Source organism: Marmota marmota, unplaced genomic scaffold (assembly GCF_001458135.2).
Source record: "Marmota marmota marmota unplaced genomic scaffold, marMar, whole genome shotgun sequence".
In the NCBI taxonomy this organism is placed as follows: Eukaryota; Metazoa; Chordata; class Mammalia; order Rodentia; family Sciuridae; genus Marmota; species Marmota marmota.
Window position 1 is genome coordinate 9,890,127 of NW_025999990.1, and position 23,396 is coordinate 9,913,522.

General features: G+C 41.9%; 2 long non-coding RNA genes across 2 annotated transcripts in view; one reads left to right on the top strand and one right to left on the bottom strand.

The window, feature by feature from the left end:
• Positions 1-12,777, bottom strand: part of LOC125617709 — a 21,659-nt gene extending 8,882 nt beyond the window's left edge. The window contains exons 1-2 of the long non-coding RNA XR_007348797.1: positions 12,549-12,777; positions 10,070-10,327 (exon numbers count right to left, since the gene is read on the bottom strand). This is a non-coding gene — a long non-coding RNA (uncharacterized LOC125617709). The remainder of the gene's footprint in view (positions 1-10,069; positions 10,328-12,548) is intronic.
• LOC125617708 overlaps positions 1-13,623 on the top strand; it is a 27,447-nt gene extending 13,824 nt beyond the window's left edge. Inside the window, exon 3 of the long non-coding RNA XR_007348796.1 lies at positions 13,479-13,623. This is a non-coding gene — a long non-coding RNA (uncharacterized LOC125617708). The remainder of the gene's footprint in view (positions 1-13,478) is intronic.
• Positions 13,624-23,396: the final 9,773 nt, after the last annotated feature.

Consider the following 23,396-nt stretch of genomic DNA (forward strand, 5'->3'; position numbering starts at 1 on the left):
CGCCCCATACTGGGTATTCAACCCAGAGGTGCTCTACCACTGAGCTACATCCCCAGCCCGTTTTACTTTTTATTTTGAGACAGGGTCTCATTAGGTTACCCAGGCTGACCTGGAACTTGCAATCTTTCTGCCTCAGCTGGGATTACAGGCACATGTCACTGTGCCTGGCTTTTAAAAATGTATTGGAATCATTACTGAATATTAATTATACAAGATAATGGGTTTCATTATGAAATTTCCATATGGGAGTATAATGTGCTTTGATTGTATCGGTTTTCCTCCACCTCCTTCCCCTTCCCTCAGAGTCACCCTACTACTTCCTTTTTCTACTATGGTATAAAGAAAAGTTACACTTGTCTTTCTGAGTCTGGTTTACTAACCTGATGGTGACCCCCAGTTCCATCCATTTTCCTGCAAATGACATGATTTCATTCTTCTTTATTTCTGAATAATATTCCATTGTGTCTATATACCACATTTTCTTTATCTATTCATCCATTGATGGGCATCAATATTAATTCCATAACTTGGCTATTATGAATTGTGCCATGATAAACATGCATATTCAACAATTACTTTTATATGCCGACTTTGATTCCTTTGGATAGATACCAAGCAATGGTTTATAGTACATGGTAGTTCTGTTTTGATTGATTGAATGATTGATTGTATGGTAGCAGGGATTGAATCCAGAGACCTACTACTGAGCTACATCCCCAGCCCTTTTTATTTTTCACTTGGAGATGGTCTCTCGAATTTCCCAGGCCTTGAACTTGTGATCGACCTCTTCAAACTCCTGAGTAGTTAGGATTCCAGACATGACCCACTGCACCCTGTTGTTTTTAGTTTTTTGAGGATCCTCCAGACTGTTTGCTAAGTGCCTTCCCTCATTTACATTTCCACTAACAGCAAATAAGCCCCTTCCCATCTTCAGCAACACTTGTTATTTTCTGCTTTCTTGATAATATCCATTCAGATTGAGATCAGATGGAATTCAATATAGTTTTGTTTTGTTTTTACTACTGGAGATTGAACTCAGGGGCATTTAGCACTGAGCTATATTCCCAGCACAACCTTTTTACTTTTTGAGACGGGGTCTCACTAAATTCCTGAGGGACTTGCTAAATTTCTGAGGCTGGCCTTGAACTTGCCATCCTCCTGCCTCAGCCTCTGGGATCACTAGATATACAGATGTGCACCACCACACATGGCTTCAATATACTTCTTTTTTTTTTTTTTTTTTAATTTGTTTTAGATGTTCTTTTTATAGTTTACCTATTATTCATTTTTTAATTGATTTTATTTTTTTTAATACGCACCAGCAGAATGCATTGTAATTCTTATTATACGTACAGAGCACAATTTTTCATATCTTTTTATATAAAGTATGTTCACACCAATTCATGTCTTTATACATGTACATTTTTTTTTTTGCATTACAATTCTTATTACACATATATACCACAATTTGAGACTATCTTTAAAGTGACTATATCTTTTTTTTTTTTTTGGTACCAGGGATTAAACTCAGGGGTACGACCTCTAAGCCACATCCCCAGCCCTATTTTGTATTTTATTTAGAGATAGGGTCTCACTGAGTTGCTTGGCACCTTGCTGTTGCTGAGGCTGGCTTTGAACTTCTGATTCTCCTGCCTCAGCCTCCCCAGCCACTGGGATTACCGTGTGTGTGCCACCATGCCCAGCTAAAGTGACTATTTCTGAATAATATTTTAGAATACTTTATGTTCTGGAATGTTTGGAGAGAAAAAGTAATTGGTGGAAGAAGGCTGATTCTGGTGGAATAAAATGAACAACTAATCTCAGTGGCTTGGAGAGGATTCCACTGGTATCAGAATCCAGAAACCAATCTCAAATGAGGAGGACTGCTGAATGAAGGGTTCACTTTGCTATGCTGTTTTCAGGTGGCAATAGCTCTTGTCACTAAGCAGGATAATTTCACTGTATTCTGGAATCTCTTCACATTCCTAGCACCAAGAGCCTTATTAACTAGGAGACCAAGAGATGGCGCTGTGGGTTCAAGAGAAAGGAAGGCAATGGGACCCTGGCTACCTCCCTGTCAATCAGAGGCCACCAAATAAATACAGGGTGGCCTGGGATTTTCCGAATTTGCTTTCTCTTGGCTTCAGTGGCTCCTGCAAACACAGAATAAATGCTCATTCCAGTAATTAAGCGCATAGAAGAATCATTTTCTCCTCGTCCTCAGCAAGGGCTCAGCTCTCTGACATACTTGATAAGAAGCTGCTGGGCTGAGCCCACGTGTGAATTTCTACTTTTGCTGGAAACGGAATCTAGCAAGGATTGGGAGGGTGATGACTTTCGAATGTTTTTTTTTTTTGGAAAACTGTGACTGTCATAAGCAATGGCCTGGCATAAGCAACAAAGTGGGGTGTGGGCAAATGAGAGAAAAACAGATGAACCAAGGCAAAAAGCAAACAAAAATCATTGGCATAATAAATCATTGTGGAGCTCTTGGGACTGTGTAAATCTGCCTTCATACAACGAGCACATTTTTGTCTCAATTTCTCCAGCTTTTAATAGAAAGTCAGATAGCTTTGACAGTGGGATTACTTCATGTAAACGTTTCTGTGAACAAAATTGCAACCTCGGTGGTCTCTTCTCACTAATTTCTTTTTGCACCCCATTTATTTATTTATTTATTTATTTATTTATTTATTTATTTATTTATAGACAAGGTCTCACTGAGTTGCCCAGGCTCAACTTGAACTTGCAGTTCTCCTGCCTTGGCTTCCCAAGCTGCTGGGATTACAGATGTGCCGCACATTACTCAGCTTTACTAGTTTTTTGTCACAATTTCTATCTTTCTCACATGTCACCTGTCATGTTAGAACCAGAGATGCCTTCTTACAAAAAGAAAAGAAAGAGATGACTTTTTTTTTTTTTTTGAGAGAGAGAGAGAGGTTAGAGGATAAAATCATTAGGGATGAAGAGAATTAACTTCCGTTTTGAGGAGGTGATGGTGTCCCACGGGTCCCTCGGGCACCTCATCCTCTGAGAATTGTGTGGGAGATGTTTTACTCATCTTTTCCCTCGAGCATATATTAACTGTCCTCCTTTTTTACCTTCAACCTCTCACCCCAGACCAGTAAACTTGTCGAAATAAACAGAGTGAGGCGGATCAAGCCACAGGGCAAAACACACTAAATACTGCATTTCAATATCTTAGAGCTTGAGGTGCCTTTATCTTTGCTTTAAATATACTTTCCATCATATCTGGTCATCAACAGACTCTTAGGATGAAGAAATATTTACAACCCTTTAAGGAAGATCTGGGCACCCTGTTTCTCTAGTAGGTGGATTTAAAAAAAAAGAAGCAGCAGGAGGAGGAGGAGAAAGAGGGGGACAGAAGGAAGGAAGGGAGGGAGGAAGGGACAAATGAACTATTGTTTAATTATGTGAAACCTAGGAATTCTCTGGATCAAGTAAAGTTTCTACAGCTCAAATTGCCTGTATAATGTTATTTTAGAAGGTGGGGGTGTGGCTCAGTGATATAGCCCATAAAGTCCTGGGTTCAAAGCCCACCCCTGCCCTTTTTGTGATGGAGTTTTTGTTGGTTTGCAGTTCTGAGGACTAAACCCTGAGCCTCACACACCCCAGACAAGGCTCTTGCCCTGCCTTACACCCGAGTCCCTTGAGCAAGTTCTGAAGCAGCTTGAGAGGGTATCTAGTTCTCCAGACGCGCTCTCGTGGCCTTGCCCAGCTCTTTTTCAGCTCTCTTCCTAGGAACGACCCCTCCTTCCCATGGCAAAGCAGCTCCCTCTTTTTCCCTGTGTGGTGGCAGCAGGGAACATCTGGTTGCCATTGTCTTGGTACATCGGAAGAACCACCATTAAATGGCCACATGCTTGCACTTCTGCAAAACAGCCCATTGCCTTTGACCTTCCTCAGAAAAACAGGTCCTCCAGGTCTTAATCTTGAGGTTGTTTTTATGGGTTTGGAGCCTTCTCTAAGTTTTTCACACCCTCTTAAACTGCACAGCATTAGACTGGGCTCTGTGGGTCGGTGATCTGCGTTCTCAGGGAAGTACCGTGAGCAGGGCAAGTTGTTATCCTCTGGCTGTTACCCAGTGCCTCCAGCTACACAGTGAGCCATCCTTTCTAGTGAGAGCCAGGGTCAGAGTGTACGTTGCGGGAAACCAGAAAGCTGGTTCCCGTTTGCTTTTTGGATGAGAATCCTCTCTCGGCCACTAAAAGCTCTTGTCCTCCTTCTCTCTCAGAGGGCAGGAGCTAGTTCATTTTTGTTTGGATGCTCACAAGGAGTTTGCCCAGAATATGGAAACAGTCAAGACATTTTTGGAAATCCTGCAGAATTATTTGTTGTGCTGGAATTTAGGAACGTTTTAGGAATGGAAAATGCTGTAGCAATCACTACTTTCAAAAAAGAAAATTGGGGATTCAAATGATCCCAGTCTCCTGTCCCTATTGACTCTTGCAATCAGGTTTCCTTTTTTTTTTCCTTTAATTTTTGTTGTTGGTTTTTCAAAACATTACATAGTTCTTAACATATCATATTTCACACTTTGATTCAAGTGGGTTATGAACTCCCATTTTTACCCCGTATACAGATTGCAGCATCACATCGGTTACACATCCACTGTTTTACATATTGCCATACTAGTGTCTGTTGTATTCTGCTGCCTTTCCTATCCTCTACTATCCCCCCTCCCCTCCCCTCCCATCTTCTCTCTCTACCCCATCTACTGTAATTCATTTCTCCCCCTTGTTGTTTTCCCCTTTCCCCTCACTTCCTCTTGTATGTAATTTTGTATAACAATGAGGGTCTCCTTCCATTTCCATGCAATTTCCCTTCTCTTTCCTTTTCCCTCCCACCTCTCACCCCTGTTTAATGTTAATCTTCTTCTCATGCTCTTCCTCCCAATTCTGTTCTTAGTTACTCTCCTTATATCAAAGAAAACATTTGGCATTTGTTTTTTAGGGATTGGCTAGCTTCTACTTAGCATAATCTGTTCTAATGCCATCCATTTCCCTGCAAATTCTATGATTTTGTCATTTTTTAATGCAGAGTAATACTCCATTGTGTATAAATGCCACATTTTTTTATCCATTCGTCTATTGAAGGGCATCTGGGTTGGTTCCACAGTCTTGCTATTGTGAATTGTGCTGCTATGAACATCGATGTAGCAGTGTCCCTGTAGCATGCTCTTTTTAGGTCTTTAGGGAATAGACTGAGAAGGGGAAAAGCTGGGTCAAATGGTGGTTCCATTCCCAGCTTTCCAAGAAATCTCCATACTGCTTTCCAAATTGGCTGCACCAATTTGCAGTCCCACCAGCAATGTACAAGTGTACCCCTTTCCCCACATCCTCGCCAGCACTTGTTGTTGTTTGACTTCATAATGGCTGCCAATCTAACTGGAGTGAGATGGTATCTTAGGGTGGTTTTGATTTGCATTTCTCTGACTGCTAGAGATGGTGAGCATTTTTTCATGTACTTATTGATTGATTGTATGTCCTCCTCTGAGAAGTGTCTGTTCAGGTCCTTGGCCCATTTGTTGATTGGGTTATTCGTTTTCTTATTGTTTAATTTTTTGAGTTCTTTGTATACTCTGGATATTAGGGCTCTATCTGAAGTGTGAGGAGTAGAAATTTGTTCCCAGGGTGTAGGCTCCCTATTTACCTCTCTTATTGTTTCTTTTTTTTTAAAATATTTATTTCCTTTAGTTTTCGGCGGACACAACATCTTTGTTTGTATGTGGTGCTGAGGATCGAACCCGGGCCCCACGCATGCCAGGCGAGCGTGCTACCGCTTGAGCCACATTCCCAGCCCTCTTATTGTTTCTTTTGCTGAGAAAAAATCAGGGTTCCTTCAGCTTGTGTTTTAGTCAGTTTTTCACTGCTATGACCAACATACCTGATGAGAACAGCTTAAAGAAGGAAAAGTTTATTTTGAGCTCATGGTTTTAGAGGTTCAGTCCATGGTCGGCTGGCTCCCTTGTTCTGGGCCTGAGATGAGGCAGAATATCATGGTGGAAGGGCGTGGTAGAAGACAGCTGCTCACTCAGCTCTTGGTGGCTGGGAAGCTGAGAGTGACAGAGGTTCCAGGGACCAGATACTAATGGTGACCTACCTTCTCCAGCCACACTCCACCTGTCTACAGTTACCATCCAGTGTCCCATTCAAATTATTAATCCATCAAATGGATTAATCCACTGATGAGGATTGATCCAGTCTCATAATCCAGTTTTTTCACCTCTGAACATTCCTGCATTGTTTAACACATGAGGTCTTTGAGGGACATTTTTTAGATCCAAACTGTAACAGCTTGACCCAATCAGCACTCTCTTTTTTTTTTTTTTGGTACTAGGGATTGAACCCAGAGGCAGGGTCTCACTGAGTTTCGAAGGCTGGCCTTGAACTTGTGATCCTCCTGCCTCAAACTCCCAAGTTGCTAGGAATACAGGGATGTACCACTGCTCCTGGCCTTACCCAACTTCTCTTTCAGAAAAATTTCAAATCAACAGAAAAGTTGAGCATAATGTTCAGCAATTAACATTTTGCTTCAAATGTTTAATCACTCTTTCTTATTCTTATATATACTTATACCCGTGTGCACCTGCATGCATACACACACACACACACACACACACACACACACGCCACAAACCACTTTACTTTTTTGAGGTGGAAATACTTGAAAATAAATGGCTGTCACCATGACAATTTATTTCTAGGTATGTCAGCCAACATCCCCTCAGAATAAGTCTATCTTCTACATAAACATTCTGTGAATATTACTCCTAAAAATGAATATTAATTCCATAGCATCATCTAATCTACAATCCATATTCAAATTTCCCCAGATGCCCCAAAAATGTCTTTTTGTAGCTATTCTATTTTCTGATCCAAGAACAAATCTAGGTTCTTCAAATTGCTGTCTTTAATCTCTGGAGTCTCTTCCAATCAAGAATCATCCTCCAAACTTCTATTCTCTTTCAAGGCACTTTTTTTTCCAAGGATCCAGGCCAATTGGTCTTGTAGATGGTCCCATATTCTAAAATGGTCTGATTGTTTCCTTATGATCACATTCAAGTTGAGCAGTTTTGCCAAGAACGATATGCAGTGGTATTCGAGTATACATTTTACTTCACTGCATTGGGAGGTCCAGAACGGTGCTGCTGGGTTTGATGACTTTCTAAGACAGTGTCCACCAAATCTCTCCAAGGTTAAGATAGGTTTTCCTTCTGTAAGTGCTAAGTAACATGTGAGTGGTCTCTGAGTCTGTGAATAACTAGCTGTCCAGGAGTCTCTCACTTGAGGGTAGTCTTCTCCATTGTTTTTGTTTGTTTGTTTGTTTGTTTGTTTGCCTGGATCAATACAGAGGGCTGCAAAATGTCAATCTTCTGATTTTATTGCTACTTCGAATCATTAGCTGAGATTGTGGAATAGTTTTTCCTCTTTTCTTTCCTCCTATCCCTTTCATCCCTCCCTTCCGTCTCTTCTCCTTTCTCCTCCTCCTTCTCTCTCTCTCTCTCTCTCTCTCTCTCTCTAATTAGTGCTCTTCACTGAAAGAACTCACAAGACTTCCCTGAATTAGTGCTGGTTTATTATTTTTTTTGGGGGGGGGGCTTGACTGGAAACCCCTGTTTGGTCTATGGCTGGGGATGTTAGACTAATATAGAGAGGTAGTAATGAAGTTTTCTCCATTTTGTTGTTATGGTTTACATATGAGGTGTCCCCCAAAAGTTCATGTGTGAAACAATGCAATGATGTTCAGAGGTGAAATGATTAGATTATGACAGGTGTAACCCAATTAGTGGATTAACCCACATCTACTGATATGGATTAACTGGGCAGTAACTGTAGGCAGGTAGGGTGTGGCTAGAAGAAGCAGGTAATTGACTTTGGGGTTTATTTCAGTCAACTTTTCATCCATGTGAGCAAAAAACCTAGAAGAACAGCATAGAAGAAGACAGGTTTACTTAAGGATCATGGCTTTAGAGGTCTCAGTCCATAGATGGCCAACGCCATTCCTTTGGGCTCATTTAATCCTGTTCCAAATTGTGTGGATCTCCGTCACGGATCACATAAAAGGTAACGCTCAACTCACTAGCTAGACACCAAGAGCCAATTTCCGGATATTTAAAGAGCATCGATCTCCAGAAGGTTATTGACTATTAATACACTTTACAACTGGGGAGAGATTTTTATTTTATTTTTTTCATTTCCTGTTTCTTATCTTATGTTCCCAAATCGAGGCCATTCCTTGGCCAGAAGAGCAGGTTTCTGCATGCTCTGTCTTCTGCCATTTATCAAAACTTTGTCTTGACCCTTTTCAGTTAATTAAAACCAGGAGGAAAAATTTCACAAAAGGACAGAACTGTGTTTTAAATCAGGAACATTGCGTGTGAGTATTGGGTGGGATGGTGTATCTGCGACTAGAGGTGGCTCTGGTGATGGGACACTGAGAAATAAATGCATGTCATTGCTTGGGAGTGAAGGAGTCTTAAGGAAATGCCAAGAGAAAAATCAAACAGGATCCCCAAGGGAGCAAGTATTCCTTGCGATCCCTGGCAACGTGACACAGTGCACATGAGCCAGATCCTGGATGACAGTAACAAAGTTGATCAATCTCAAACCCAAACAACTGTTTCAGTATTGAACTTGTTTTGTTTTTCACTTAACATGAGGAGGTGAATTTAAGGTTTCCATTTGTGGTTTCCGAAAAGAAGGCAGTTTGGCAGAGACAGTTTCCCACTTAGTGCAAATAGATCATGCTATGACAAGAGCTGAGTTTTGTTCTTGTCAATAGTGATTATTATGTCATCTGGGTCAGCCTGATTTATCGACATGGGAGGTTTCATGACCAGCGACTGAGACCCTAGTAATCACTGAAACACCTTGTTCTTTCTGACAGATTGCAGTAGCTCCCCGCTTTCCCCGCTCTCCATAGTTTCACTTTCTGGGGTTCAGTTACCCATGGTCAATCACTGTCCCAAACTATTATCATTCTGCAATGAGGATTAGGATAGAATGAGAAACCAAAACTTCTATTGCAGCATATTGCTATAATTTTTTTTGTTGTTAGTTGTTGTTGTTAATCTCTTACTGTGACTAGTTTATACCTAGGAATTGCCATCTACATATCATTTTTTTCTTGGGACACATGTGGGACCAGGTTATTAACCCTTATTTTGCTGTGAACCTGCGCTCTCCTATTGCTCATATCTTTTTATCCCAGCAGGGGGCGCTGTACCGAATTCCAGCTTGGTCAACCTGCCTTTGCAGTCTCCCCTTTCTTTTTCTTTCTTTTTTTTTTTTTTTAAATATTTTTTTTAAGAGAGAATTTTTTTTAATATTTATTTTTTTAGTTCTCGGTGGACACAACATCTTTGTTGGTATGTGGTGCTGAGGATCGAACCCGGGGCCGCCCGCATGCCAGGCGAGCGCGCTACCGCTTGAGCCACATCCCCAGCCCTGCAGTCTCCCCTTTCAACCCATCCTGCACATCACAGTCAACACAGTCTCCTTTAATCATCGTCTTTAACATCTGTTCTGCCAATAGAATAGGAATCCCTTTTATGCTTAGCGTGGTTCCTGTATACCATCCTTAAGGAACTCATGGGCGAGTTGGTGAGGTCAGCCCTGCACATTTACATAACCGCAGGCCCCCTGGGATTTCACAACCACCTATCATCAATCCTATCAACCTCTCCATCTTTTCTTCTCACACACAGTTATAATTCAACTAGTCTCCCAACAAAGCTAAATTAGCAAACATTATCAGATACACATTGTTTTCATTCATCCAAGTATTTGCATTCCTAATTTTAATCTACTGCTAGGTATTATGTGGTGCTAATAACTTACAAAACTTCACAAAGTCAAAAGGAGATGGAGATGTATATGTGTACACACACACACACACTCACACTCACACACACACACACATATACACATTTTTTTTGTTGTTCCGAGGATTGAACTCAAGGGCGTTCAACCACTGAGCCACATCCCCAGCCCTATTTCGCATGTTACTTAGAGACAGGGTCTCACTGAGTTGCTTAGTGCCTTACCTAGGCCTCCTGGGCTTCTGGGATTACAGGCGTGTGTCACTGCGCCCGGCCACACACACACATTTGTAATGGTGTAATGGAGCCATCTCCATATCCACGCTCCAGCCATTTCTTCAGCTTTCTGTGGTGTCTTCCTCCTCCTGTAGGCCACTCATGTCTCTAAAGCAGTTGAGTCCTTCCCTTTTGACTGCTTATGTCCAGGCCCCTTTTTCTTTTCTGGTTCCTTTTTACTATTAGAACTTGGAGGGCACTTTCAGCCTGCAGAAACAACAGGTACCTTTTCTAAGGTTTTTTTCAAACCTTTAAAAAAAAGTCTCAAAAGTTAATTAAAACAAAAGCAAAAGCCCACAGACATGTGAAGACCTCAACAGTGCAGGATTCAAATGACCGCCAAGTCTCGGTTCCCAGCTTGCCCTCTTCTGTCTCCTGCAGCTCATTTGGCACAAAATTTCTTCTTTTTGACGGAAGTGGGGGGGGGTAGGGGGGTGGAGAGGTTACTGAGGATTGAACTACTCGACCACTGAGCCACATCCCCAACCCTATTTTGTAGTTTATTTAGAGACAGGGTCTCACTGAATTGCTTAGCACCTCACTGTTGCTGAGGCTGGTACTGAACTTGCTATCCTCCTGTCTCAGCCTCCCGAGCTGCTGGGATTATAGGAGTGCACCACTGCACCCAACTACAAAATTTCTTGTCCTTTGGTCCTGTTATTAGTCACAGGTTTCTTTTTTTTAATATTTATTTATTTATTTTAGGTGTAGATGGACACAACACAATGCCTTTTATTTTTATGTGGTGCTGAGGATCAAACCCGGGTCCCGCCCATGCTAGGGGAGAGCTCTACTGCTGAGCCACAATCCCAGCCCCTTAGTCACAGGTTTCTTGACCCTTTAGCATTTTTCAAACATTTTAGCAGAATTTTTACAAATTCTTTTTTTTTTTTTTTGTACTGAGGATTGAACCCAGGGGCACTTTGCCACTTAGCCACATCCCCAGACCTTTTTATTTTTTAATTTGGAGACAAGGTCTCACTAAGTTGCTTAGGGTCTTGCTAAATTGCTACAGCTTCCCTTGAACTTGTGATCCTCCTGCCTCAGCTTCCCAAGTCACTGGGACTACAGGTGTGCACCACCATACCTAGCTGCAAATTCTCTTAACAAAAGAAAATTAGGTATGATTTTTCTTCCAGCACAGGTGACACACCTGCCCTGCAGCCAACAAAGCCAAAAGTCTGTGAATGGACCAGTGAAAGTATTAGACACATCTGCCACCATATTGTCTGTGAGTACTTGAGATCTTGCCAGGTGAGGTGCTGGCCTGAGCACAGCCTGGGGAGCAGTGGGCAGCCAAGTTAAAAAACTAGCCAGTAGGGCTGGGGATATGGCTCAAGTAGTAGCACACTTGCCTAGCATGTGTGAAGCACTGGGTTCAATTCTCAGCACCACATAAAAATAAGATAAAGATATTGTGTGCACCTAAAGCTAAAAAATAAATACTTAAACAAAACAAAACAAACAAACAAACAACAACAACAACAACAAAACAACAACAACAACAACAAACAAACAAACAAACAACCAGCCAGTGGTTCTCTGTTTTGGAAGATTAGACTCTGGGAACAGTGTCTGATTTGAGGGCTGTAGGTGAGTGGGGAGGTAATAGCACCATCTAGTGGGAGTGAGACCACAAAAATGTACAGAATGAATGAGAGTGGACCACGTAATTGGCCTTGTGATACACAGAGACAAGGAACCTGGCAGGCACCTGGTTATTGACAGGATGCAAGATGGGAGCTAGACATGAGGTCAGGGGACTCGGAACTGAGAGAAAAGAAATGAAAGAGGAGAATCACACCAGTCTTTAATGGAAAGTGGAATGAAAAGGATAAGAACTATTTATTGTCTTTGTCTAGGATCCATCTACGATCCAGAGCTTTGGAATTTAAAACAAAAACAACAGCATCAACAACAAAAACAAGAACAAATAATTAAAACAACCAAGTATATCCACTATCACCATGGGGCTTGGGGTAGTGTCCCTTGCCTGTAACTAGGGAGCCTGAGGCAAGAGGATTGCCAAGTTCAAGGCCAGCCTCAGCAATTTCAGCAACTTCAGCTCAAATAAAAGAGCTGGGGATGTAGTTCATTGGTAAAGTGCCCCTGGGTTCAATTCCCAGTATCAAAACCAATCAACAAACAAAACATTACCAGTGTTGGGTTAACATCCGTTTAAGCAATCTGATTTATCTTTTCTGTCCAGAATTTTTTTAAAAAAATGCTTTGCATATCTGCATTTCAACTTTAACAAAGGCAACAGGGGGTACTAGTTAGCAATTATAAATGCAATGGAAAAACACATACTGCATTTTCACTCTATAATGGGGTCAGGAAAATTAGTCAGAGGAAGGAGGTAGAAAGGGAAGTGTACACAGAAGGTAGAACAGGAGCTACAAGAGATTTTGACCAGGCAAACACTTACAGAAAGCCGGGAGCCCTGGTAGTCACACCTGTAGGTTGAGCGGCAGAGGGGCACCGAGGCTGTCCACTGCAGTGCACCCGTAATTGTTGAAGACACGTCAGTAAGAATGGTGCTCCTTGGAATCATGCACTTCAAGTTGGACAGATTAAACTGTGGGGCCAACGTGACATCTAACACATCATCCTCTTTTAGAACAAAGTGAGAGAGGCAAGAGCTTCGAATGAGCAAAAGTTTATCCAGTTTGCAATCAAATGAACACATTATGGGCTCAGAGCCAACTAACAGCTTCATCTGATTTTCGTCAGTGCCCTTCGCGTGAGCAGCTGGAATGTTTTAGAAGTACCATCCTTCAATCCTTTGAAACAAGGGATTTGTCTTGTTTGGGAAACATGCATCTCATTGTACAAACGGAACACAGTGTCCTTGGGTTAGTTATTCTCTAGAGGACCAGCTTTCATAGCATTATTTGCCAGGAACATAGCAGAGGGAAGGGGAAAGCTGATTGTGACTTTATTTCAGGCATGAGAGTCTGGGAGACATTTATATAGATAGATAGAGGGAGCTGTGGGAGCTGCGGGCTCCTCTCCCAGGTACCAGTATTCAGGGAACTCTCAGAAGGAAACCAAACACTGCCCCTTTTATTCACATCTAGGAATCCATGAAGACACATCAGTCAGGAGCAAAGGACCACCTCAGAAATATGACGGCTTCAAGGTTTTTTGAACCCAAAACTTCAGTTAAAGGCACTGGGAACTAGTTCAGATATGGAACAATATTCCTGCCACTTTTCCTCAAATCTGTACTTTTTTTCTTTAACCATTGAGAAAATAAAGGCTCATCTGTTTCTAGTTCCACACACCTGTACTCACGCAAACTTCGGACTGATTTGTGATGTTCACGTGAAAAATAAAAACACATTAAGAACTGAAGGAGGGCTGGGGATGCGGCTCAAGCGGCGGCGCGCTCGCCCGGCAGGCGTGCGGCCCCGGGTTCGGTCCTCAGCACCACATACAAACAAAGATGTTGTGTCTGCCGATAACTAAAAATAAATAAATAAATAAATAAATATTTAAAATTCTCTCTCTCTCTCTCTCAAAAAAAAAAAAAAAAGATTAAAAAAAAATGAACCAAAGGAGCCGGGCACGGTGACACATACCTATGATCCCAGCAGCTCAGGAGGCTGAGGCAGGAGGATCGTGGGTTCAAAGTCAGCCTCAGCAATTTAGCAAGGCTTTAAGCAACTCATCGAGATTCTGTCTCTAAATAAAATATATAAAAAAAAGGGCTGAAGGTGTGGCTCAGTGGTTAAGCTCCCCTGGGTTCAAAAACAAACAAACAAACAAAAACCCAAGGGAAAGTAGAGGAAATAATAAAAAAAAGTAAAAATAAAAAATAAGGGCTAATATTTACATAATTTTTAAGATACTAATGATAATTTGAAGAGTAAACCAATGCTAAAATTTGTTTATTCATAAAGGAAACTAGGACTAGATCAGACTTCATTCAAGTAGAAAAAAATGTCTACTCTGTTTTGCAGCATTGAGGATGGAACCCAGGGCCTTTTGCATGCTAGGTGAGTGTTCTAACCACTGGGCTACATCCTCAATCCCCTGTTTGTTTGTTTTTTTTTTGTTTTGTTACAGGGGATTGAACTCAAGGGCACTCAACCACTGAGCCACATCCCCAGCCCTATTTTGTATTTTATTTAGAGACAGGGTCTCACTGAGTTGCCTAGCGCCATTGCTGAGGCTGGCTTTGAACTCACAATCCTCCTGCCTCAGTCTCCCGAGCTGCTGGGATTAAGGCGTGTGCCACTGCACCTGGCTTTATTGTTCTTGTTTAGGATAAAAGCATCAAACCTGGAAAGAATGTGTGCAAAATCCTGTTCCGGGTTCCTTCTGGCTGCACACAACCCACTCAGGCTCTCATGTGACAAAGCAAAAGCAGAGAACTCGGGCGGCTGGCATCCAAGGATGGGAGTGTGGAGGGAGCACAGGGCAACAGGGAGCAACCCTGGGAACTACAGGGGTGCAGGGACAGCGAGGACACGCTCACAGCTGTCATGGGGCCACAGAGAGCCTTGCCACTGATCTCTGGTTTGCACAGCTATTTCCCTCCCTGTTCCTCTGCTGTCCCCTCCTTCTTGTGGCCAACCCCATGATCCTGGGTTCCGGCCACAGGCACAAGCTGCTCTTCATTCTGATCCCACTTGACAGCCTCTCTGTGGCCTGATTTTTACAGTTTTCTTTTCCACATCCAGATGGCTGGGGTGGGTGGTGCATGGATACAGAGAGCATACAGATGAGAGTTCCCATGGGGCATTATCAGAAAAAAAGGCTCACCCCAGCCTGAGCGGACCCCAGAAAGATGGTATGACAACATGAGGAAGCCACTCGCTAGGAACCGTTTACACATTTTTTTTTTTTTAATAGTACAGGGTTGGGAATGTAGCTCAGTGATAAAGCACTTGCCCAGCATGGGTGAGGCCCCAAATACAATACCCAGCACTGCAAACAAACAAACAAACAAACAAAAAAGTAGAGAAATAATCAGAAGAATAAATACAAATGACTAATAATCTTATAGAAATGGTAGGTAAGCCCAATAATGACAATTAGATTCCTTTTTTATAGAATATTTTCATAGAAGATTGGTAACTATTTCAAAGATAATAAAATTATAACCAATAACAACTATTATTATGAATCATTATACTAATTTTCCATTATAAGAAAATCATACTGAATTTGTAATATAAAACCATGAATTGTAACAATATAATAAAATTATGATAAAATTATAACATAATAAAATATGACAGCCAGGTTTGGCTGAGGGTGTGAAGAAGCCCATGCCACTGGATGGTGTAAATCGACCCCATCTCTGCAGATCCATATAGTGAACACATCGAAAGCCTTAAAAATGTGCTTGCACTTGACATAGCATTTTCCATAGTAGGAAGTTATTCTAAGAAAATCATTCATATGAGTGTTTTAAAATTTACTCTACCTTTTTGCAACAGTGTGTGAGAACTTGTCATTATTTATGTTCGAACGTCTGATTTTGTTTCTACAAATGTTTGAGACTTAATGAAGCATGGATACAAAACTAACCTTATATATGTGTATAAGAGAGTAGATTAATTGCTCATCACTAATTAATCCCCAAAAAGAACAACAGAAGCCTTCACTTATATTGTTTATGTGGCAATGTATTTGAAAATCTTTCAAGTACATAATTAGCAATATGAGGTGTACTTGTGCAATAAATTTCATTCATAACCTATGCAGGGTGGGGGATATTGAACGTACCCTAATCAGGAAGCCACAGCTGGAAGGGGGCTGCATTCACCTTACATTATTTAAATGCAGTTACTTAATCTTCATGGAGCAGTTGTTAAGTAGTGGATGTTAGAAATACTTCCTTTTCTGAAATGGGTGAGGGTCAAGATAAGTGCTGGCTAGAAAACTCCGTGCTCCACAGTTCCTGCAGAAAGATGCAAGAACTAAGCAAGCCCAGCAGCGATGGGGTCTAGACCCTCCACATCCTGTCGTCACCCAGCTTAACCAGGGACTTGGTCACTGACCATCTAGATGACTGAAACACCCTACTGTGTGAATAGCAAATAGCAAAGAGAAACTTTTTTGTCCTTGCTAAGGCCCAGAATAAGGATTTTACCAAGCTCACAGCTGGTTCTAAATCAGTCTTTATGACTTTCACTGGAAAATTAGTACTGGTTAGCTGTTTGCTAAATAAAATAAATAGGTTAAAGCACCCTGCATATGCAATATGCATCAACCAGGTAAGCAAGTGTGAATAATACTGTCATTTGAATTTTACAAATAGAGAAAGTAAGGTCCAGCAATGGTGACTATTCCAGGCCACTGGACAGAGAACAGCTGTAACCTAATACTTTTACATGTATTAATTAGCAATTTTGTATGTGTGTGTGTGTGTGTGTGTGTGTGGTACTAGGGATTGAATCCAGGATCTTGTACATACTAGGCAAGTACTCTACCACTGAGCCACATCCCCAAACCCTTTTTAAAGTTTTATTTTTAGGGGATGGGGATGTGGCTCAAGCGGTAGCGCGCTCGCCTGGCATGCACGCGGCCCGGGTTCGATCCTCAGCACCACATACAAACAAAGATGCTGTGTCCGCCGAGAACTAAAAAATAAATATTAAAAAAAAAAAGTTTTATTTTTAGACAGGGTCTTGCTAAGTTGCCCAGACTGGCCTCCAACTTGCAATCCTCCTGCTTCAGCCTCCTGAGTAGCTGGGATTACAGGTGTGCACCACCACACCTGGCTAGCTGGCAGTGTTTCATCAATGTGGAAACTAACATTGATGATCCACATCTATGTTGAAGCTGTTTCTATACAAATGCCAAGTGCATTTAGCCAGCATGGAGACCATTTGCCAGGGGCTGCCTCCAATGCTATTCACCCTGATGGTTTTTGGTCCTGCTGGTAGTCATCCAAACATGCACCATCAAACAGAGGTGGTCCCAGTGTCCGTTTGTATCTTTGAAAAGTGAATTCTTATTGAATTCACAGCAGTCATTTGGACTCAGCCTGGGTCAGCACAAACATTGCCCATTAAATCCAGAAGTAAAGAAATTATTACAATAACTTTGACCGTAATGATTTTTTTTTTACATGTCTCTTGATACCATCTGGTTAGTTTTCAATTTAGTGTAAAGACAGCAGAACTGAGATCTGACCTGGTCAGGGGGTGGCTTCTCCCCTGCTGAACTCAGCACACAAGCTCTCACAGCTGTTTCTCTTTAAGGTTTGTGGGAAACTTGCTGTCCTCTCCCACTTGACTTGTCTCTCTTAAGAACAAAAGCCAGAAAGGTCCAGCTCTGGAGACTCCAAGCCTGGCCCCCTGTAGTTACTGGATAGCCCCAGGCAAGACTGTCCATTGTCAGCTCCAGTAATGAACACTAGAAGCTGGAGCAGACTCCTCTTTCACACACACAAAAGGCACCATGCTATGCTCTGTAGCTACTTGGGATATTTTGGTGACCATGGAAGGAAGAGGAGTCAAAAATCAGATACAGTGGGCTGGGGATGTGGCTCAAGTGGTAGCGCGCTGGCCTGGCATGCGTGCGGCCTGGGTTCGATCCTCAACACCACATACAAACAAAGATGTTGTGTCCACCAAAAACTAAAAAATAAATATTAAAAAATTTCTCTCTCTATCTCTCCTCTATCTCTCTTTCTCTCTTAAAAAAAAAAAATCAGATACAGTGACATGAGACCTCACCCATGGGTTGTGGCCCTTCCAGAGTAGACCCCAGGTGGAAGCCAGCTCCCCGGTAACTTTGTGTCACTTCTTTATTGAATATCAAAGAGTTGCTCCATAGAATTCCCACTGTATTTTATGTTGGCTTTGAAGGAAGGACCTGAAACCACTGCGGACTCTTCCAGGAGGGCTGATTGACAGGGAGCAGCATATATTTATCTGAAGAACCTGCAATTGCTTCATCTCTAAGGTGACTACTAACAACATATTAGGGGGCAGGTGCATTTTTTCCTTCAAACTCATTGAAAAGGAATCTTCCAAGTGATGGTGCTCCTAACAACCATCTCATACGTGGCCAGAAAAGGAGTTGTTTTTTTTTTTTTGTTGTTGTTGTTGTTGTTTTTGGTACTGGGGACTGGACTCAGGGTCACTTGACCACTGAGCCACATTCCTAGCCCTATTTTGTATTTTATTTAGAGACAGGGTCTCATGGAGTTGCTTAGCGCCTCACCATTGCTGAGGCTGGCTTTGAACTCGCAATCCTCCTGTCTCAGCCTCCTGAGCCACTGGGATTACAGGCCACCGTGCCCAGTTCATAGCCAGGAAAGGAGATTTTTAAAATGAGAGGAGGAGAGTTCAGAGAGAAGGTCCACTAGAGAAGACAGTAACAATGAGGCTGGGAAAAATAAAGTTGGAGGAATTCTCTACTAGTAAAACCACCAGAGATTGGATATTAGATAACTACTTTAGAAAATAAAGGCTTTTTTTTTTTTAATAAAAAAAGAGTAAAGGTGGGATCATGTGCTAACTTGAATGTTTCAAAACTGGTGAAAGTTGATTGGATTGGCTGTCCTAGTTTCTCACCTGGGACATCTGTCTTCTTTTTCTGGGCCCTGCTGGTTCAGAAAAGGTGGGTGCCATCCAATGTATGATGAAAGGCATTGTAGGAAGAATGAGGGGCCTGGGATTAGCACAGTAGCAGAGCACTTAAGGCCGTGACATATTAATTTCTTACAAAGGTGTTGGGATCCCTGTCAAGACAGATCTTGCGATTGGGGTCTTGATGCCCCTATAAATTCTAACATATCCAGGGAGCACACAATGCAGAGAATAGGGATTTGCAAATGGAAATTCTCAGGTGTGTAAATATTGCTGAAAAGTAAACCAGTTGTTCAGTGTTTCAAGGAAGAAAAACATTTTAATCTTATTTTTCCCTGAGCTTATATAAGGCGGGTCCCTGTATACCAGGGTATATTAAATATTTATTTAGCTATGCCCAACTTTTAATTCTGGAAGTGGATTTGAAACTGGCCAGGGAAGCTAGATACTTTTCTCCACTGAAAGGATGACATTAATTTAATCAGAAAGAAAGTAAAATTTATAGTATGTCAATTATTTCTCATAATTATTGATTAAGTTTATAGTAGGAATAGTACTGAAGACCAAGGCTTGCTGGGTGTTATTCTTGCCCTTGAGGAGTATCCACACGGAGACACACACAGGTGGATGAAAACTGGCCACCCTCGGTGAGAAACAGCAAGTGCCAGATGAGGTCAGGAGAGACAGAAAAGGAAGGACCCAAACCAAGGATGGACTGTGAAAAAGCAGAGGGAAAAGGGTGAATATTTTGAAGCCACAGGTACAACCTCAGGCAAGATGGCGGGCAAATTAGTGTGCAAATTTCCCGGGTGCTCTTTCCCAGGGTTGCTGGGCAAGAACAGTAGTATCTACAGTCCCGACAGCCAGTTTCTCTGGAGTATTTTACAGCAGGTCCATGAAGCTAGGACCTTATTATCATCTTCACTTTACAAAGGGAGAGGACATTAGAATAGAAATTGCATATTTATGTCTAAGGGTGTGTCTGGGTGTGTATGTATATGTACAAATCAATAGAAATGTAGCTGGTATATGCCAATCAATATTCTGCTTCTATTTTCCCCAGGGGATATAGCTTCTGTTTTCTGTGCTTTTGGATCCCTTAACAGCCATCATAATAGTGGGAAGGATATCTGATTAGGTATTTTCCCGACAATCGTTGAATTTAATATGGGGCACATAATAGGCCTTCCATAAATATTTGTAGACATCAAATTTTAACTCTGAATTAGAGTTTTACGTGGCACAGTGTTGCCATTGTATATTGCCTTGGTGCCTAAGGCAGGTATTAGAAGGGAGAATAGAAGAGTTAGAACAAAAGTTTTTCTGCTTTCATTTGTTTGCTCATTATTTCAGTCAATAAATGCTCAGCTCTGACATCAGCTAGCTGCTGGCCAGGAGGAGAGGGAGATGGAGGGGCCTGGGAATCTCACCCCGCTCCTCAGATGGCTGGGGAAGTGCTTACCCTAGCATCAACCATTTGATTACAAGTCTGTGCTATTTAATGAAATATTTTTCTGACATTCATTCCACAAAAATGAGACCCAGAGATGTATGGAACAGTCGTTCACTCAGCATAAACCAGAACTGAGGTGTGTTTTGCAAGGAGATGAAGGATGTCTAGCTGATTTTCTCATTGTCTATCAACTGCTTTCTAATTTATTTTTAAGATGATTTCAGGCAGTACAGAAAATACTGCGCTGCTCATTTTCTGCATATTAGTTTCCTAATTGTTCCCACCTGTGGGATCTGTCTACACTCTCCCTGCAGTGCAGGTATTGCAGCAAGATTATTTCTCTAAACTATAAATCATTCCTGACCTCACCAAGGCATTAACTGATGATTACTCAAGAATGGAGGAATCGTTATCAGAATTCACTATTGCCAAAATGAAAAAGGGCTAAGGTTGAGAAATTTCAATAACAGCTACATGAGGTATTTTATTAATAAACTGTACCATAAAGTTTAGTTTGGTCTTGACATGTATTGTTATGCCTAATAATCACATCGAATATAGTTAATAGGACATCGACTTTGGAATTTGAATTTTAAGAAGACCCTTACTAACCTAATACCATTTTGAGGGTTGCCATAGTGTTTGGAGAAATTAACATCTCCTTGAAATCCTGAATTTTTAATAAATTTATTTGTATAAAGTAAATTAATTTTATTTAATTTATTTTAAAAACAATAAGCCTGGTACAATAATTACAAAACTTTACAAGCTCTTCTGCATCAGAAAATAGCACTATGTGATTCTTTTGTGTTTCTGGAGGGAGACAGAATTGAGTACATATGTGTGTCAAATTATGTACCTTGCCCCCCCACACATATTGGGGGAGGGCCAAGGAGTTGACACCAATGCTGTGACTTGCTCCTCCATCTTGAAACATAAGTGACACTGGTAGATATATTTTACCTTTTTATCAAACCCTTTTTTTTTTTTGGTGCTGGGGATTGAACCCAGGACTTTGTGCATGCAAGGCAAGCACTCTACCATCTGAGCTATATCCCCAGCCCTATCAAACTCTTTCTGAATTCTTACTGCTGTATTTGACAGGAGAGTCGAAGGCAAGTAGGACAAGGTCCCAAGCCTCAATGAGTGTCATCTCATGGGGGATCAACCCTGAGAACTAGTCCTAGAGCTTCAGAGGTGCATAGTAGCTGTGTGTATCCACGTGGCTGGCCCCAGGTAAGGAGGGATCAGTCTGGCTGAGAAGTGGATAGGTGAATAGGCAGGTAGGAAGACAGAGAGGAGTCAGGAAAATAGAGGGGGAAAAATTAAAATGTCCCAATTGTTCCTGTTCTACCTGACCACTGGGGGAGAAGAGCATGGTGGACAGTAAGTATCATAGTAAACTGCCTTAGTGCTCTGGGATATGCCTGTGGAGATTCAGTGAGGTGGGCTCTTAATCTTTCCATCAACGCTGAGAAGATCAAGTGCAACTGAGAAAGGAGAGAACAATGTGGTAGAAAAAAATGATACATTGGGGCTAGGGTTGTGGCTCAGTGGTAGAACGCTTGCCTAGCACATGTGAGGCACTAGGTTTGAGCCTCAACACCACATTAAAAAAATAAATAAAATAAAGATATTGTGTCCATCTACAACTTAAAAATATAAAAAATTAAAAAACGATAAATTGGTAAGGTGATAGTTTACTTAGCTTGATAATGTAGATCAAAACACTATGATATATCCATAGTATACACAGCTATTATTTATCGATTCAAAGTAAAATAAGGCCACGTATGGTGGCACACGCCTGTAATCCGAGGGACTCTGGAGGCTGAGGCAGGAGGATTATAAGTTTGATCCTAGCCTCAGCAACTTATTGAGACCCTGTCTGAAAATAAAAAATAAAAAGGGTTGTGGATGTGGCTCAGTGATTAAGTGCCCCTGATGTGCAGTCCCAGGTACAAAAACCCAAAAAACTTCAGTACAGAACGATACTGGCCTCCAAGGCTGTGTGGGGCCAGTCACTGGGGGATGAGTCACACAGAACACACAGCCAGCGTGGCCCAGAACCTCAAAGCTGGTGGTTGCTGAAGTTGCCTCTAGCTGAGTGCCATGTACTTGCACGACAGGCTTGTTGACTTCCAGTCGAGAGCAATAAAGAGTTTATGAATGATCTCACACTTCCCCCTCCCACGCACTCAGCTGCCTTTTGATCCACAACTGGAAACATCTGAGCTCCATGCACTTTGAGAAATGCCTTCTCCTGGGCCAAAAGAGGTAGCAAAATGATTTACCATGCCCTGGGGTACCGGCTTTATTCTGCACTCCAGTTTCTCTCCTTTGCAGGGATTCCTGGGGCAGCTGAGTTCCTCTCGCCTGCAGCTGCAGGGTGTTGGTGACCCCCAACGTGTCCATGGTGGTTGGAGGCAGCAGAGGCAGATCTGCAGACAGCACTGCAGGCAGATGGACACGGCCTGTTTGTAGGCAGCATTGGAATATAACTGTCCCTGCTGTTGCCCTTCCCCAGGGAAATCAGGTTGTGGGTCTCCAATAATCAACTTTACACCTGAGTCTTCAGAGTGGACCCCACCTGTCTCCAGGGCCTGGTTTTATTCAGGCCCAGGTGAGAAAGTGTGGGTGGAGAATAGGAGAGCTAGACCTTGGCAGTAACTGGGTTGGGTCTGTACAGTGTGGGCACCCACTAAACACTACTGGGGTGAGAGCATTGTACTCATTAGGGATTAAAAAGGAGATTTTCAAATTGCAGATATTTGTGTCTAATCCGTTTTGCTCTATGGCACTCAAACTACTGATCCTAATACAAAGTGGTTTTAATATTTTACTTTATTTATCTTATTTAATTTTATATTTATGAGAGAGGGTTTGGTTATTTTGCCCAGGCTGGTTTCTGACTTCCTGGGCTCAAGTGATCCTCCTGTATCAGCCTCCTGAGTGGCTGGGACTGCAGGTGTGTGCCACAGGGCCAAGCTTGATCTCCATGTTTACAGCATGATGCATTAAACTTTAAAAATCAATGCAAAACTACCTGGTTGAATGAGTTGAACTTTCTGAGTTAAATACACTCATAGGGAATTTTTTTTTTCTGTGACCCTGGGGATTGAACCCAGGGTCTTGCACTTGCTAGGCAAGTACTCCCCTAATGAGCTACCTCCCCAGCCTGTTTTAAAATTTCATTTTGAGGCAGGACTTTGCTTAGTTGTGCAGGCCAGCCTCAATTGTTTGATGCTTCAGTCCCCTGAGTAGCTGG